We start from the raw sequence: 17,576 nt of genomic DNA, 5'->3' as shown, positions 1-17,576 counted from the left end.
TAAAATTTAAGTTAGATTATATCCCTCCATTGCTCAAAAATTCTTTATTTTCTGTCTATTTTATTCTAAGTACTAGCCAAAGTTCTAAAGTGTAATATGAAATGCTATAAGATTTTATACTCAAAGAAACTAAATAGAATGGAAAAAAGGAAGCAAGTTATTTCTTAGATGTTTTTAAGCAAGTTATTACAGTCAAGAAATCGGTGAATCAAAAAATGAAGAAGTTATGTGAACCAAGCTATGTGTCAAGTTAATGTGGAGGGGGTGGGGGGGTGCCCCCAACCCATTCACATTATATATTCTTTATAAGAAAGATCACTTATATAATAAACTCTATTTGACAAGAAAATTAACTTTATAATTCCAAATCTTATTAAGATTCAATTCATAAATTGTATTTGTGATTTCTTGTCATCAAAAGAATCAACTTCCCTCAACTGTAACTAGCTTTCTAATTTTAAGTATGAATTAATGATAAGATAGACTTATCCCAAAGGGGAATTTGAAATTATAATGCTTGATCATGAAAAATGCTTAAAGTAAGTACATATATATTAAAAATATGGGTTACTTCTGTTAAACTGAAGAACTAGCACCATGGAATTAAGGTTTAATGTGCCTTTATAATAAAAATTTTAATGAGGAAGGGCCTCTCTGGTGGTGCAGGGGTTAAAGTCTCAGCGCTATCAAGCTATTGCCAGCCACACTTAGTTCGATCCCCAGCCAGTGAGCTGACCCACATGGCGCAGCAGACCTCTCCTGTCTGGCCCACTGCTCCCCTCAGCAGTGTATTTCAGTCAATCTGCCTGTTCTGTTCCCCACTCTGTCTCTGGTGAATCCTTTCACCCACCTCACCTGTGGCCTACACCCCAGTTCTCATATGCATAAATAAATAAAAGTAAAACATTTTTAAAAAATTTTAATGAGTCAATGGTCAAGATAGAGATTTGGACATGGAGGCTGCTTTGACTGTGGCTGTGTCAAGCAAGTACTCCTGTCATTTTTGCAATATTTGTTTTTGCTTTGGGTGCTGAGCCTTGAACTCATTTCTGTGTCGGAAACACACTTCTTCCAGCATCCAGTAGATAGGGGAGGAGACCACCATCCAGCAGCAAGTGCTAAGTGACCTCACTTGAACATCCTAACTTCCTTGGAGACACCCAAGCCTAGCACTGTCATTCTTCATCATACAGTTGAGGCCAAAGAGTTTCATTGAGGTTAAGTTACTTTTCCAAAGTCTCATAAAGAAAAAGTGGCAGGATTTAGATTGGAACCAGTTCTTTCTGCCTCCAAAACCTTTCTATTACAAATGCTAGAATTAATAGACCCTTAAGTACTTTCTTTCATCAGCTTTCTCTGCTGCTGAGAATATTCAACCTGAGATCTAGCCTCTTAAATATTTTTTAAGTGCAAGGCACAGCATTGTTAAATAGAGACCCAGTGTCCCACAGCAGAGACAAGATGCTCACAACTGAAACTTTATAACCAGTTCAGATCTCCCCATGTGCCCCTCTTCCAGCCTCTCACAACCAATATTCTACTCTCCACTGCTATGATTTTGCCTATTTTACATACCATGTTTACGTGACTCCTACAGTATTTGACCTTCTGTGACTGGCTTATTTCACTTAGCTTATTGCCCTCAAAATCTATCCATGCCATTGCCTATAGCAAGAGTTCCTTTTTTTAAAAAAATCTGGATGTACTTACATTCTACCAGTGTATTTCATCTTCCTTACTAATTAAAGCTATTTTTAAAATGCAACTTTTTATTTAGAGCATTTTTTATTTCTGTACATTCAGAACATGTTCTGGCTTTTATTAGAATTTTAATATTTTCTCCATAGATTTCTGGTGCTCATGCTTAACTTGTTTTTTTCACTGTCTTATTTTTCATTGAAGTGACATTGGTTTGCAGCATTCTGTATGATTCGTAGATACAGGTTCACACCGCTTCAGGTATGTCACCACACTGCGCCCACCACCAAAACACATCATCCTCCACCATAGTCCACTGGGCCTCCGTTCTCTCTCTCCTCCACAGCCCACCCTACCCTTCTGGTAGCCTCAGTTCTATAGAGAGATTTCTAGGGTTTCCTTGGGTTTAGTTTTGTCTGTCCCTTTGTTTTGTTTTCTGTATTCCATATATGAGTGAAATCATCCAATAGTTGTCTTTCTCCTTCGGGCTTATTTCTCTTACATAATCTCTTCCTGTTCCATTCACACTGTGAGAAATGGCAAGATTTCATTCGATGGGATCATATATCCATTTTTAAACAATGCCATTTTTAAATGATGATTTACAGTGTAAGGGAGAGGCCGTTTGGTTAACGACTACACGTTAACTCTCTGGCAACAGACCTAACTGGTTGCTCAGAGAGCATGACCATATAATTTTCTATCAAAACCAGAACATACTTGAGCATGAAAAGGGGGTGCTTATAAATAGGATGTTAGGACAACTGTCATAAATGGCCACTGTTCTAGGCACACTGGAAGTTCTGTCACCCTACTTATAGACTCAACCATCCCAAAGCTATTACCCTAGTTGAACATGTTCAGAAGAACTAAGGAAGAGTGGGCTTTGGGTTCAATGATGAATATTGAAATAGTACAAGAAAACAGATGACTTTTCCATCTTTTTCCTACTAATTTTCTCTGACTAGTTGTGCCCATAAAGGAGATAGCAGTGTAGATAACTACTTACTGCTGGTTTGGAAAACACTGTAGTTTTTTTTTTTTTTAAAGATTTATTTATTCATGCATACAAGAATTGGGGTACAGGCCTGATGCACAGGAGGGTGAGAGATTCACCAGAGACAAAGTGGGGAACAGAACAGGAAGACTGACTGAAATACACTGCTGAGGGGAGCAGCGGGCAAGACAGGAGAGGTCTGCTGCACCATGTGGATATCTCCGCAGCCGCCGGTGGGGCTCAAATTCACACTGCAGAGGCTGCGCTCAGCTTCACAGCACTGTGCTCAACCACCTGCACCACCAGGCAGGCCCAGCACTGTAGTTTCTGCCCATCTAGTTTGCCAGTGTTTGCCTGGTGATAAACTACAGTAATTATCCTGCCCTCATTGGTCTCTCCAACCCTACATGAGGCATGCAACCACCTAAGCATGAGGAAGATCAAAGGGGGCACTGCCTTGGCAAAAGACAAAACTTGCAAGCTGACCTTAGATCTGAAGCATCCAGCAGGGGAGGGGGGAGGGAGAGGGATCAAAAGAAGGGAGGGAGGAGGGTGAGCACAAGGCTCTGTGGCGATGGTTCACTCACAGGTGCTGTGGTGGTGGGAGAGCTCCTGGGACTACACCTGAGGGGAGAATTGGGTATTGCACAAAAATGATCAGAGATATTAGAAAATAAATATTCCAAAAAAAGGGACCTTATTTTGATTGAAAGAGTGAGTCAGAGAGAGGAAGGGAGGGAGGGAGGGAGAGGAGATGAAAGGGGAAATGCAGTTGACAATGGAGATAGCAAAAGACAAAGAAACAGAAATTTGGAGAAACTCAGAGGTGCTATGAGGGAGACAGATAAGGAAGTGACAGAGACCAGGGAGAGTGAGGGAGCCAGAGAAATCAAAGGCAGAGGCAAAGACAGGCAGAAGGAGAAAGGGGGAGACACTGGTAGACAGATTAGCATTCTCTGGGTGAGAAACAGGTGTCTTCAAGGAGCAGTCCTAAGGAGACTCAAATTTATTCTATTTGCATGAGGTTTTGTAGATTATTTCCAGCAAAATCAAGCACCTTCTGGTTTTCTCCTTCTGGATCAACTGTTTTACAATCAGGCAAAAGAAAACAGGTCAGTTAGGAACATCAGTATTCTGCCTCCAAATTTCATCAAGTTGCAAAATCAAATATAGCTTATTCCCCGCATTTCCATCACTACCCTGCTTCCATCACTACCCCTCCTTAAAGGTGAACAGACTGCAGGATCATGTAACAACTGGTCTGGCTTGGCAGAGATTTTTAACAAGAATTATCTCCAGGATATTAACTCCAAATGATCAGGGGTTCAGCTATTTTCAGGAATAAATTTGAAAATACAGAACAAAGTGTGTGTGAGAGAGAGAGAGAATTTATAACTCAGGAGTCCATTTAAAAAATAGACATGCCAGCAGATAAATTCACATTTGCAGCTGGTGAAGAATGGGCTTCCTGGTCCTGTCCTCAAGCCCATGAGTCAGTTTATCACTGAGGTGACGCAGACAGGATCACAGTGCCACTGAAACTCTTGATGATTTTTGGCATTGTTTCTGACTCATGGAAAGACATCACAGCTGAGGAAACATTGTTAGCCATTTTCCTCCACCAGACATCCATAGGTTTAGGATCTAAGAAGAAAAACACTGTCCATAATTTAAAAGCACAAGAGGGAGGCTAAAGAGGGCTGTGAATTATGGAGTAGTAGCATTTGTTCCCATGCAAAGTCACAGAAAATATTCATTTTTGCAATCACCTCAACTACAAAAAGGAGGAAGAGAGCATAACACTCATTATGGCGAAATGACCACTTCTATTACCCTCATCATTACGGGCAGAATTCATAATTCATGGCCCATCACTCATCACTGAAGCCTGACATTTACATGCAGTGGCATTTCTTGGGTAACAGAAAAAGCAGTCAGTGAAAAATGGCCACTTGCACAGAGCACTGTTAAAGTGCAGGTCACAGATATGAGCCAGAGGAGGGGAGCAGGTGATGTGTTTTCAGCAATCTCAGGCTTTAGAAGATGAAACCTTTCCCACTGGTAGAAACGAATGCATTTGCATTCAGTCTCATCACAATCTGAAATGGCCTACTTATCTGCACACTGCCTTTTTAGTCTCTTCTTGTCTTATTTTGTTCCATGATTTTTGAAGTGCTAGTCTACTTGTAGTTTGACTTGACTTCTAGATACAGGGAGTCAACAATTTTTATTTCTAGGGCATCCCTGGTGGCACAGAGGGTTAAGCACAGCACTGTGAAGCTGTCTGCAGCCTCTGCTGCGCCAGTTGGATTCCTGGCCAGTCAGGGAGCTACCCACATGGTGTGGCAGACCTCTGCTGTCGTGCCCGCTGCTCCTCTCAGCAGTGCATTTCAGTCGTCTGCCTGTTCTGCTCCCCACTCTATCTCTAGTGAATCCTCTAACCCTCCTGTGCCTCTGGCCTGGACCCCAGTTCTTGTATAAATAAATAAATCTTTAAAAAACAGTTTTATTTCTAAAGGAATCAACTTGAGAATAAATCACTGTAATCAATAGCTTATATAGTCATTAATTTGAGGTGTTTGTCCATTGTAGGTGCCAATAAATCTTAACTTAGTAACTTAATAAATGAATACAATTAGTTGCTCAACAAATATATATTAATGCTTACTTTATGTAATATATTGTACTGGTTGCTAATAATCAAAAGAGCGTAAGACATTTTCTTACATTAGCTAGGTATTTTTGTTCAAATAAAGCACCATGAAGCCTTCCCTGGTGACTATATTTAAAATTACAAGTTTTTTCCCACACCACCTCCCACCCTGTCCACCAATAGAAATGTCTAGAAATCTCATCATTCCTTCTTTCTATTTAATAAGTTTATATTTTGCTAATTATTTTTATTATTTTTTTTCTTCCACAACTATAATGAAGGAACAACTAAAGTAGAAATTTTTGTTCTATTTATTCACTGCATTACTTGAGCACCCAAGACAGTTCCTAGTACATTGTAGGCACTGAGTAAATGTTTTTGTATAAATGAGTTAATGAATGAACAGAAACTCCCATCGGGGGAATTGAGGATTCAGTGAAGCAATCAATCATCCAGTGTAATAGATGTCATGATTGATGTAGATGGCTAGACAGTGGAGAACAGGGACTTTTATGGGACCACAGATCTACAACAAACTTTATTTATGTTTATAATATACACATTATAATAAAAGCTTTTGGAATAATTCACTAAATATTTATGTGATATACAGTAATTAATCTATCAAAGATTATATAGTCTCTAGGGGGGTAAATGCCCTCTGATGACTTTGTCAAGGCACTGTGCTGATTGAATTACTTTCACCATAATTTTTCTCTATGCTGTTAACTGAAGAATGAAGTATCACCCTTCGCAGAATGCCTTCCCACACAGCTGTCCTTCAGGGTGTGGGAAGGAGACAACCACACATTATGAAGAAGTTTATTATGCAAATTTCATATGTATCTGCTAATTCCAAGCATGCAGCTGATCTGTACATTTTGAGACCATCACATGAAATACAGCATCTTCATTTATGCTTTTAGGAGATACCGATTAGATGCTTTTTATATTGTAGTTACTGTGAAAAGTAGTGGAAATATGGTAGTGAATGAGGAGGGCTCAGTACTTTGTGTCATCTGGTTGAGTGTAAGTCTCCCATGTTATTTATCCTCTACTTATGCTCTAGCTTCTTTCTTTGGTCTTCACTCCTTGACTTCTTTGGGGTTAATTAAATTGCTTCAATATTTCATTTTTCACACTTCAATTGGACTGTTGAATGCACACCCTTTTATTATTTTACTTGTCTCCCTAGTATCTAGAGATGGTACTATGTCTCCTTCATTTGTTACAAGCTGCATTGAGTTAATATTGTACCACCTTGTGTACAATATATAATAGTGCAATTCTAATTATCTTCACCTGTCCTTTATATTATTGTTGTCAGAAAATTCAATCTACAAATATGATAAATACCACAACACATTTTTTATTTAGACAAGAGGAAATCAGATGATATTTTATATTTAGCCATGTATTTTTAATTTACAATGCTATTTGTTTCTACCTAGAGAACTAAGTTTCCATGCAAGTCATTTCCTTTCAGACTGAAAAAATTCCATTCGTAATTTTGTAATGCAGTTCTAGTAGCTATGATTTTCTCTCGATTTTAGTTATTTGAATACATCTTTATTTCACCGTTATTTTCAAAAGACTGTTTTTACTGAATATAGAATTCTGGGTTGATAGTCTACCCTCCCCATGCCCCCATACTTTAAAGATACATTCCATTGTCCATAGACTGTATTTCTATATGTAATGTGTCATTTTATTTTGAATTTAAGAGTTTTCTCATTTTCTTCAGTAGTTTGATGATGATGCACCTATACATGATTCTTCACTCATTTATCTTGACTACAATTAAGCAAGTTTCTTGGATTTGCATGTTGTTATTTGTAAGGAGATTTGAAATATTTTGGTCACTACTTTTTCAAATTTCCCTCTCCCCTCTTATCTGGTTCTCTAATGACACTTATGTTAGACTTCTTGATACTGTCTCACAGATCACCAAGGATCTGTTTATTTTGTTAACACCTCTGTCTCTTTTATTTAGATTGGATAATTTATTTCTTTTAATCTCTATTCAAGCTTATAACTATTTCTTCAGTAGTCCACAGTCTTCTATTAATTTCTTTTAATGATTTTTTTTCCATTTTTAGATATTTTATCTTCTGTCTCTAGAATTTCTATTTGGCACTATTTTGTATTTTTAATTTCACTGCATAAATGTTCACTTATTTACTTAATTGTGACTATCTTTTTCTTTAAATCCATTTTCTGCTATTTCCAATATCTTAATCATCCAAGGGTCTGTTTCTATGCTAGTTTTAAAAATTTCTATATTTCTACTGACTGATTATGGGTCACATTTCTCTGATGTTTTTATGTATATGGTAATTTTTGATAGCAAGAAGGATCTTAGTATAATACATTTAGGGAAATTTGACTTGTCTTATTTTCTTTAAAATTGTATTAAGTATTATTCTGGAAGATACACCATAGTCACTAACATATCCTCTTGATATTTCCAACATTAATTGCATTACTCTTAGGATTGGTCACTTTTGGACTCTACTGTAGGAAATGGTTCTTATTGCTAAAACAGTCCTCTCTGAGCTCTTGAATGAGTTCTGAAGATGCTCAGTGTAGCATTTTATTTCTTTTTCTTCTCTTCCTTCTACCCCTAGTCAGAATTCCTTCAGCTCCCAATACTGTATGACTTCTGGTTTCTGAAACTATTTTCCCTGAAGCTTCTGCAGGCTAAGTAGTAATATGTCTGACCTGAGCATGTATCACCCAGCCTTTACCAGCCATCTGGGCATCCTTTAGCCCAGTCAAGTTGACATATAAAAGTAACCATCATAATTAGCCTCATTTAATTCTGGTAAACATCTTTCCCTCTGACATATATGGAGTTCACTTTTCTCCAGCACCCTGCTCTGCAAATTTTGGTCACTTCAGGAGTCTATGGTTTTGTTCTCTGCCACTTTAGCTTATTTAACATGAGTTATACTTCTCTGAACAATGGGGAAAAAAACATGCTACTAGTCAACTGGACTCAGGACATGTGAGGACATCACCTCTTAGGTGTCTTTTTCTCTATGTGCCATAGTTGTATATTATATGTTCCCTCATATAGCTTATTTTGTTGTATAGTTGCTGAAGTTGAATAGAACATCCAGTAACACTTATGCTCTAAAAGTTGGAAGTAGAAATCCTCCATTGTACTTTCTAGTAGGAAAGCCATATATCAAAAATACACCATTGCATCATAAATTATTTTAATTATATTTGTGAAAAGCTATGAATGATAAATTAAAGAAACTGTATAAAAACATAAAATACAGTTGTTATAATCTGTTTTGGTCTATCATATAAGGTTTTCCTCAGAAACTGATTATTTTACTGGCATCTCAAGCATGAACAGGAGTTAATAGGTCACAAAGAAGTAAAACAATAGTTCATATGGAGATCACAGCATTTGGGAATGACCTGAGGTAGGCAGGAATATGGGGTGCTCAAAGAACAGAGGAAAATAATATTTAACACTGTTGAGAGAGCATTATGAATAGACACAGTGCAAAATGCTTTATATATTCTTATTAGATTTCCAACAACTTTTTGAGATAGGTACAATAATTACTCCATTTTGTTAATGAGAAAACTGAGATTCAAAAAGATTAAATAACCTTGCCCAAGGTCTAATGGGGCTGGGGCCTGAATCCAGGCATGAGTATAGTAGTTGAACACTCAGTCACTACACTTTAAGAAGAAAATAGAAGACTGGCTGAACTGATGGGGGTTGGGGGGAGGGAGAGGGAGAGGTAAGGAAAGGAGAGGAGAGAAGAGGAGAGGAGATTGTATGAAGCCACATCCTGTCTTCCAGAAGTTAAAGGTCTCCCTGCAGAGAAAACACCATAAAAACATTGCCTTAACCATAAATCTTTTATATTAAGTAAACTTCTAAAAGAGATCATTTAACTGTGCTTTGACAGCTAAGCTTCTTTAGTTTAGATCCTTTTGTTTTCCAAAGAAATACAGAGGCCCAAAGAAATTTAATAACCTATCCAATCTTATTCAGTCTGAGGTAGTAAAACGGGGGCTAAAATCTGGAATTTTTAACTCCCAGTAAAAACAGCAACCTACGAACCTTGTGGTCTCTCATGCAGCTCAAAATAGGTTCCAGGGAAGATGATTATTAATTGCCAAATTGTGGGCAGAAGCAGGGGTGTAGCATTTATATCTCAGAGTGTCTGGGAAACAGGAAGCTGCCTCCTCCCCTCACATCCATATTGAGGGTCCAGAAAGCTGTCGCAGAGAGAGTAAGCTTGGCAGATAGGAGAGTTTTCTGAATGCCTGTTATATACCAGTTTCAAGGATTATGGTTGAGTTTAACTAGGGGGAGGTCAAATCTTCAAAAAAAGACACAAAAGTGTCTCTCCCTCTGCACAGGACAGGTATAATCTCCCTACTCTAATTCCTTGTCAGAGCAGTGTCTTGCTTTACAATATGGTGTGATGCCCAGAACAATAGGATATGATTCAGGAACAATAAAGGAAACAGAGCAAATGATGGGGCAGACTATCTTCCCTCAGGAAAATGCAAGAACCACAGAAAATGCTTACTAGAGGCCAGTGTGCTTGAGCTGAGTTTTAAAGCCTGCACAGTCGTGTAGAAGTTGGTCCTTGGTGAAGGACCACTAGGCTATGCATAAAAGGGCATGGAGACTTGAGCTGGCATGAAGAAAGTGAGAAAGTCCTAAAGTGAAATCCTCACATCCCAGAGAAATTTACAAAGGATATGGCACTTAGACGGATGTGTTCCTCTGGGAACAGAAGGAAGAATCCAACTCAAGTATATTTTATGTAAGTCAGATTTATTTTACAAGTTCAAACACTTACTCAGATACTAATCTGAAAAATGAAAATGGATCTTCTTCAGTGTTGAAAATGAATTTATTTACTCAGTTAGCTGACATTTATTGATTTTTTCTCATGTGTCAGACATTCAACCAGCTCATGGGATAGCAAATGAACAAGATATTTCACAACAAAGTAAGAGTCAAGGTAATAAAAATAAATAAATGTCAAGGGCAAAAGAGGGGTCTTAAGTTCCAACAAAGACAAGAAAGATAGTTTGGGCAATGTGGATGATGTTTCAGAGAAATGGGCATAATGGGGAGAGTCAAAAATGTTGCCAGGAGTGAGGCAGGTCAGGTCATTCAGGAATTGGGGTCCATCCTGGGAATTGTGATTTTTTTTTTCCAAATTTCAACCTGAAGATTTCTGAGAGCTTTAAGCAGGGAAATGATCTGATTTGATTTATGTCTCCACTAGTATACTGTCATCTCCCCCACATGCAAAACCTATCAGGTTTTTTTTTTTTTACTTTTTTTTTTTTAAAGATTTACTTATTTATGCATATAAGAACAGGGGTACAGGCCAGAGGTGTGAGAGGATTAACCAGAGACAGAGTGGGGAGCAGAACAGGCAGACTGACTGAAATACACTGCTGAAGGGGGCAGTGGGCGAGTCAGGAGAGGTCTGCTGCACCATGTGGGTTGCTCCCTGGCCGCCCAGGGATCGAACTCGTGCTGCAGAGGCTGCAGATTGCTTCATAGTGCAGTGCTTAACCCTTTGCACCACCAGGGAGGCCCCTATCAAGATTTTTTAATCAATAGACAGTGAATGTGAAGTGGAAATCTCCGAACAGAAACAGATCAGTAATCTTGTTGTCAGAACGATTTTGTAATTCCAACACAGGAATCATAAATTAGAAAAGTAACAAATGATACATTTCCCAGTACTCCATTATAAAATGGTCTAACCTTGAATTAAATTGGTTCCCTTGTTGTTTCATAATTGACACCTTCCAAACTGCTGTAGGAAGATGACAGATAAATAGACGGATAGAGAGATATATGAATAGAGAGATAGAGTTGAGGGGGGGTGAATGAGAGGGAGATAGATGATAGGTAGATAGATAGATAGATAGATAGATAGATAGATAGATAGATAGATAGATAGATAGATAGATAGAGACAGAGGGATAGATGATAGATGGCAGAGCCATCAGCATGCACATCAGGCTTTTGAGCACTGCAGTGGGTAAGTGGGTATGAGTTGGGCAATTGTAACTCTAACACCTACAGCTGCTAGGTTGTCCACTTGGTAACTATTGATGTTCCTTGAGTCCTGCCAGCTATGTGAATTTGCAGATGCTGATCCATCTATCCCCATTTATAATTTTGCAACACACCTTACTTTTGGGGGAACTTATTTTGCTTCAATGAGCCCCATCCATTAATGCTCACACATGAAAAATGTGAAAGGCTGTCACCTCTTTAGGCAAGCAGGTTTGTGCTAATCAAGTTGCATACCAAGCACACCTATTTCTCACTTTCAGGGAAGGCAAAGGTACTAACAGGTGTTTGCGGTAAGAATGATGTATGAAGAGCATCTATCTCTTCTGTAATCAAAGAGCAAGGGCAATGAGAACAGAAAATATTCACATGGGACCTCAATGTTGTTTTGAATTTGGAAATTTCAATCCCTTAATCTCTTTCAGTGATAATTGTTTCATTCTAATCTAAGACCCAAAAAAAATTCACCAAATTTTATGTTTGCTAATCAAAAGAGTCATTTGCATGTTTCTTTCTTTTTGTTTAACTTGGTAATGAATGTTGAATGCTATGCAAGAAAAAGGTTTGAAAAGAGAGCCTAAAAAATGTGAAAAACAGAGGGGGAAAAAGGAATTCATTTTTTCCTTCTGGGGTCCCTTGCCTGTGATCGCTTGAGCAGCTGGCTGCCTGCACCCAGACCCTGCCTGCCGAGTTTCCTCTGATTAACCCTGCCTCAACCTGAGTGTCTGGGGGGACCACCGCATTAACACAACCTCGGCGTGTCTTCTAGGGTTCCTGTACTCCCAGAACAGCACCAAGCGCAGCATTAAAGAGCGGCTCCTGAAGCTCTTGCCCTGCTCCGCTGCCAAAACATCATCTCCTGCTGTTCAAAGCAAGTTTGTTTGTTTATTTTAATCCCCCAAATGTATGTTAGTTTGGTTTGTTTTGGTTTGCATGCATGGCATTTGTCTGCTTCTAAAAAGAATCAAAATATTATATCCTGCCAAACTCTGTGGATGTGTTCCTGTTTACCTAAATACCCAGAGGGTGTTTTGTGCAGTTAGGAGGCAATTCTGAAGCCTGGGCTCCAAAACATTTGCAAAGTTTTGCTTGATCTGAGGAGTAGGAACTAGAGTCAGATACCCTTGTAATATCTGACTTGTTAGCAGAGCAGTGATATACTTGAAACTGTGCACCTTGTGCACTGTCTGACTCACGCACATGCATTTGGTATATAATTTAGATACTGTCAAAGTTCAGAAATAGCACTAGGTTAGAAAAACAGTGAAGAGAAAAACATTTGCAAAAACATGACTTTTCTATGTTGCCTACTCTGTCTGTGTGTCTGCCAGGTTCTCTAGAAAAACAGCCCCAATACATGCATATCCATATAAATGTAGCTGCACCTGTACTTGCACACCCAAGCACACTCACAAACACACACACAGGCATGAATTTTAAGAAGTGACTTATGCTACTATGGGGCCTGACATGTCCAAATTTCAGAGGACAGACTGGCAGATTGAAAACTCGGGCAGGATTTGATTCTGCAGACTTGAGAGGGAATTCCTTCTGATTAAGGAAGCCTCAACTGTTGCCTAATGCAAAAACTGGTTGGGTTCAACTGATTGGTTGTGTTCCACCCGCATCACCCAGGGTAAGAAACTTTACTTAAAGACAACTGCTTGCAACTTGGTTATAGTCCCCATACAATAAAAAAGGATGTAAAAAATATATAAAATTAAAATAATAATAAATAAATAAATTTTAAAAAATAAAATGAAACTTAGTAGAACTCTGGAAAAAAAAAAAAAAGACAACTGCTTGCAGATGTTCATCCCACCTACAAAATACCTTGACAGCAATGCTTCGATTGGTGTTTGGTTCAATGACTGGGTACCACAGCCTCCCACACGGACAGGCCAAGCCCTCTGTTCGCCTCCTCTTCTCTTTCTCTCCAATGTGGTGGCATTCTTGGGAAGTAGAAAATAGAATATCTGAAAGGAAACCCTCTATCTGTTTTGTGAAGATGCTATATATAATTTATTATGAACGTTCTGTGTTTATTGACATTCTTTCATACATGATTGATTTCAAGCATCAAACAACTGTTGGAATCAGGCAGGTGAGGTGGGTTTTGCCCGTGAGGAACAATATGAAGAGCTGGGTGAGATGCTGCAGGTGGGGGCTGTCTTTGTATTCTGCCACATCACCTTATGGGAATCGATGGACTCAACTAATGATTCTAAAATATGAATGCTTTAAAATTTTACCAGTTTCCATTAGACGAAATGGAGAAAATATGAAAAGTGCCTCAAACAATCCAATACACCTGGTGAAAAGTCCCAGAATGAACTAGTAATTTGTTTCAATGGCACTGAGCAAAATAATATGTCATAATACTATTTATTGAATTCATTTTTCACTCAATAAATATTTAGTATATGTCAGTCCTGTTCCTGGGCTGCAAGATAAAGCAGTAAATAAACAACTTATAAAAAGCACTCACCTACGAGTGTTTATATCTCCCTTTAAAGGGAGAGCCAAGCAGGGAAAAAATGACTTCTATTAGTATTAATCCTTTGTACAAAAACCTGAAATTATGGTTGAGATAGATTGCTTTCATTACATACACATGCATGCCACCTCACAAACAAAACATAACATGTCATTTGCAACCTGGGCATAATCCAGAATAATGTAAAAAAAAAACCTGATCCTACAAAATATTTTAGCTGCAGGCACTTTTATTGCCCCTATTTGTCAGTAAATGTGGTTTATTAGAACCATTGCTTTTCTCCTTTCAAGTTAAAGTCAAAATTGCCAATATTTACCAAATATCAACCAAATTAGTCACTTGTGCAATGTAGAGAATTAAAATTTAATTTTCAAAGGGCACACTATATTCACTTGGGGAAAAACAAAATTATCAGGCCCTGGTAGCCCTTCCTGCACCAATAGGTAGTAAAGCCATATCCCAAGTGAGTGTTCATGGAGATGCAACACAGTTCCTGACTAAGTGTGAGGGAAAAGTCAAGATGTCTCTTAGAAAGAAAAATAATAACAGAAGTTATTAAAAATGAGCAGAATAACTCTAAAAATGAGATTTCATAAAAATGATAGTGTCTCCACTATCATTGACCTATCATCTGTGGGCTCTAAAATATCTGTAGATGTAAAATGACCCCACATCAGCCATTACTTTTCCCATTAGCCACCCATTACAAGAAAACCCTAGTGCATAGGCATAGGGGTAGGTTATTTGAAAGGAAAACATGTTAATCCCATTGCTGTTTTAGGAAGATGTTTTATTAGGTCTCTGTCCATGATCTGGGTCTTAAGCAGGTGAACACAGGACTGAAATGTGGACATGAGAATATGAAGCAAGAGGCAGATGGTCAGAACAAGACACCACAGAGGCAGAGAACACTAAGCCACCAGGAGAAAGAGCAGAGGTGTGGGGCCTCCCTTGGTGGCTCAGGCAGTTGAGCGCAGTGCTGTGAAGCTATTCGCAACCTCTGCAGTGCCAGTTCTATCCTGGCCAGCCAGCAAGGGTCCCACAATGCGCAGCAGACCTCTCCTGCCTCACCCTCTGCTCCCCTCAGCAGTGTATTTCTTCAGTCTGCCTGTTCTGTCCCCCACTCTGTCTCTGGTGAATCCTCTCACCATCCCACACATCTGGCCTGTTCCCCGGTTCTTGTATAAATAAATAAATAAATATTTTTTAAAGAGAGCAGGGGGGATACCAGTCTTCTATTTGGACCCCATAGCACCCCCAATGAGGCTTGGCTTGATGGAGAGAGTCTGACTCAGGAGTCTGCTGTCCTCTTCACTCTGTCAGCCTTGGCCTCACTGACCACCTCTGATCTTGATGGATGAAGCCCCTTTCAGTATATAATTGTAGCTCTTTTGCATAATAGAATCACTGATCTTCTTACTGGAAAGAAACTTGGGCCAACATTGGGTCTCACTCTCTGCCTCCAGGAAAGTAGGCTTTAATCCCCACTTCACAACTGAGGTAATATTGGCCTGAAAAGTTTGTGATTAGTTCACACAATTCTGAAAAGTTGGAACAAAACCCCACAACCAAAAGCTCCCAAGTGCAGTGGTACAGGTACTTACTAAGTAACCTTTAGACATGAGACTGTCATATGAACTGAAGAAGCTATCATGGATACATTGAATGGAAACGTGAAGGGTGGTTTTGTGTAGTTGGCACATAGGCGGGTCCATTGTGCTAGATGCTAAGCAAAAGGTCATCATATATGAAATGTTGTAACACTCATAGACTGTAATAATAACAGCAGTAATGATAACTTAATGTAGAGAATATAACATTTTATATTTCAAGGAACTGAAATCTAGAGCAGGGAAGAGATTTTGCTCAAAATCACAAAGCTATTAAGAAAAATCTGGAATGAGAAGCTTGACCCCATCAAGAACTTCCCAAAACTGAAATTTTTGGTAATGGTCAGGGTGCAGGCAGGGGACACAGGCACAATTTCATGGGGCATTGGAGGGGGACACAATAGAGGGATTATTTGCAAAGCTATGGACCCAGCAAAACTGATGAAGCATTCAGTGCCAGCAAGTATGAGAGATCATTTCTAGCTAAGAGTTCCTGAAGTTGACAAAAACAGTAGTCATTGCTGTTTACCAGAGAAGAATTGACAGCAAGGACTTCTGCCCTAGGTGAAGGAGTGTAGCCACTGTCACCCCAACCTCCACCAAGGAGAGAACCCAAAGAATAAATACCCCAATCTCTCCCATGTCCTCTTCTCCAGTCTCCTATAGGTGCTTCCCATTGAGAAAACCCAGTGGGAAGCAAAAGGCTGGAAGTTCTTGCCATAGAGTCCCGTGTCTCCAACCCAGAGATTGTGAAGAAGGATGGAGAGTAGCTCAAGAGGCTAGAGATGTTTTCCAGTTTCCACACATCTTAGGCACAGTACAGTTTCTATACAGTTTCTGCACTGCTCTTCTTGATAAAATGTCTTCCAAATCCTTTGACATCTTGGAGGCTGACAATTGGCTCATGAATACATGTTGATATAGATCATTGTGGGTCTAAGGAATTTAGCTAGCTATTTCATGACTGACTTAAGAAATCCCTAGCTGCTATATTCTATGTATGCATAATATGTTTTTCTTTTTTTAATCAAAGCAACATTCCATTGGGATATTAATTAAGTTTCAGGTGTTTATCATTGAGAATCAGCATATTTTTTTCGTTGAAAAAAATACTGTCAAGTTTTGCCTCTATCTCTTTATTGAATAACTATGACTAATTCTCTTTCTCTAATGCCCCAGTTCTTTTTTCTAAAGTAATAATTACTCCTATTTATTCAAAGAATATTATGATTCCTTACTAGATAATGCAAGAGATAAAATATTAAACACTTGATTATATGTGTGCTTATATTTGTTTCTTACTTAAATTTGCTTACATAACATCTACCCAGGAAAATCTCAGGGTCCTCATTCAATCAAAATAGTTGATTCTCCAAATTAAAACTTCATTCCAGACATTTATGTTGTTGATTTACACTGACAGAGAAAGGCAAGTTTAATAAGGTTATTGTGGGGCTGGACTACTTGTAACTGGGGAGCTGTCTCAGTACATTGCTTCATGTAATTGCAAAACATAATTTTCTAACTTGACTTCGGATTTTTAGTATCACACATGGCACAACATTTCAGTGTAGTTTGTTTTGCCTGGTAACATATTGATCGTGGAAAATTTTAGATGCCTCTCTTGGCAGAGAAATTATCAGCATTTGTCTGTTAGCAGATTTGTTTTCAAAAAAAAGACTTGAACTGCCAACATATTGCCAATTAAAAATATAACAGTAACCTCCAAGAAATTAAAAAAAAAAAGAGTTTAACCTCTGACAATTAATTAATCTCATGCTAAATCCTTAGTGACCAGCTAAAAACTCTGACCTGGGCAGAGAGTCAGGAAAATCTTTGGTGGAACAGAAGCATAACCTATAAAGATTTATCAATTTAATATGCAAGTAGAAAGCAAGGTCCTTTGATTTCATCATCTATATGCATTTTAAAAATGTTATATTTGAATTCTAAGATGTTATTTTTATTTATTTAACAAACAGCACTTTGTGGCTGGTAGAGTTCTAAGTGCTTTGCAAAGTTTAACTCATTATATTATA

The 17,576-nt window shown here is 38.5% G+C and overlaps 1 protein-coding gene across 3 annotated transcripts in view; it reads left to right on the top strand.

The window, feature by feature from the left end:
- KCNIP4 (potassium voltage-gated channel interacting protein 4) overlaps positions 1-17,576 on the top strand; it is a 413,140-nt gene that overhangs the window by 306,544 nt on the left and 89,020 nt on the right. Inside the window, exon 1 of one of the 3 annotated variants that reach the window (XM_037530664.2) lies at positions 12,206-12,301. The exons of the other annotated variants lie outside the window; for them this stretch is intronic. The gene's annotated coding sequence lies outside the window, so the exon portion shown is untranslated. Of the gene's footprint in view, positions 1-12,205; positions 12,302-17,576 lie in introns of those variants that run through there. 3 annotated transcript variants of the gene reach the window in all.

Source organism: Talpa occidentalis, unplaced genomic scaffold, assembly GCF_014898055.3.
Source record: "Talpa occidentalis isolate TD23 unplaced genomic scaffold, MPIMG_talOcc4v2.1 talOcc4.6, whole genome shotgun sequence".
Lineage (NCBI taxonomy): Eukaryota > Metazoa > Chordata > Mammalia > Eulipotyphla > Talpidae > Talpa > Talpa occidentalis.
The sequence above is the reverse complement of the archived record's forward strand: the minus strand, read 5'-3'. Positions and strand labels throughout refer to the sequence as shown.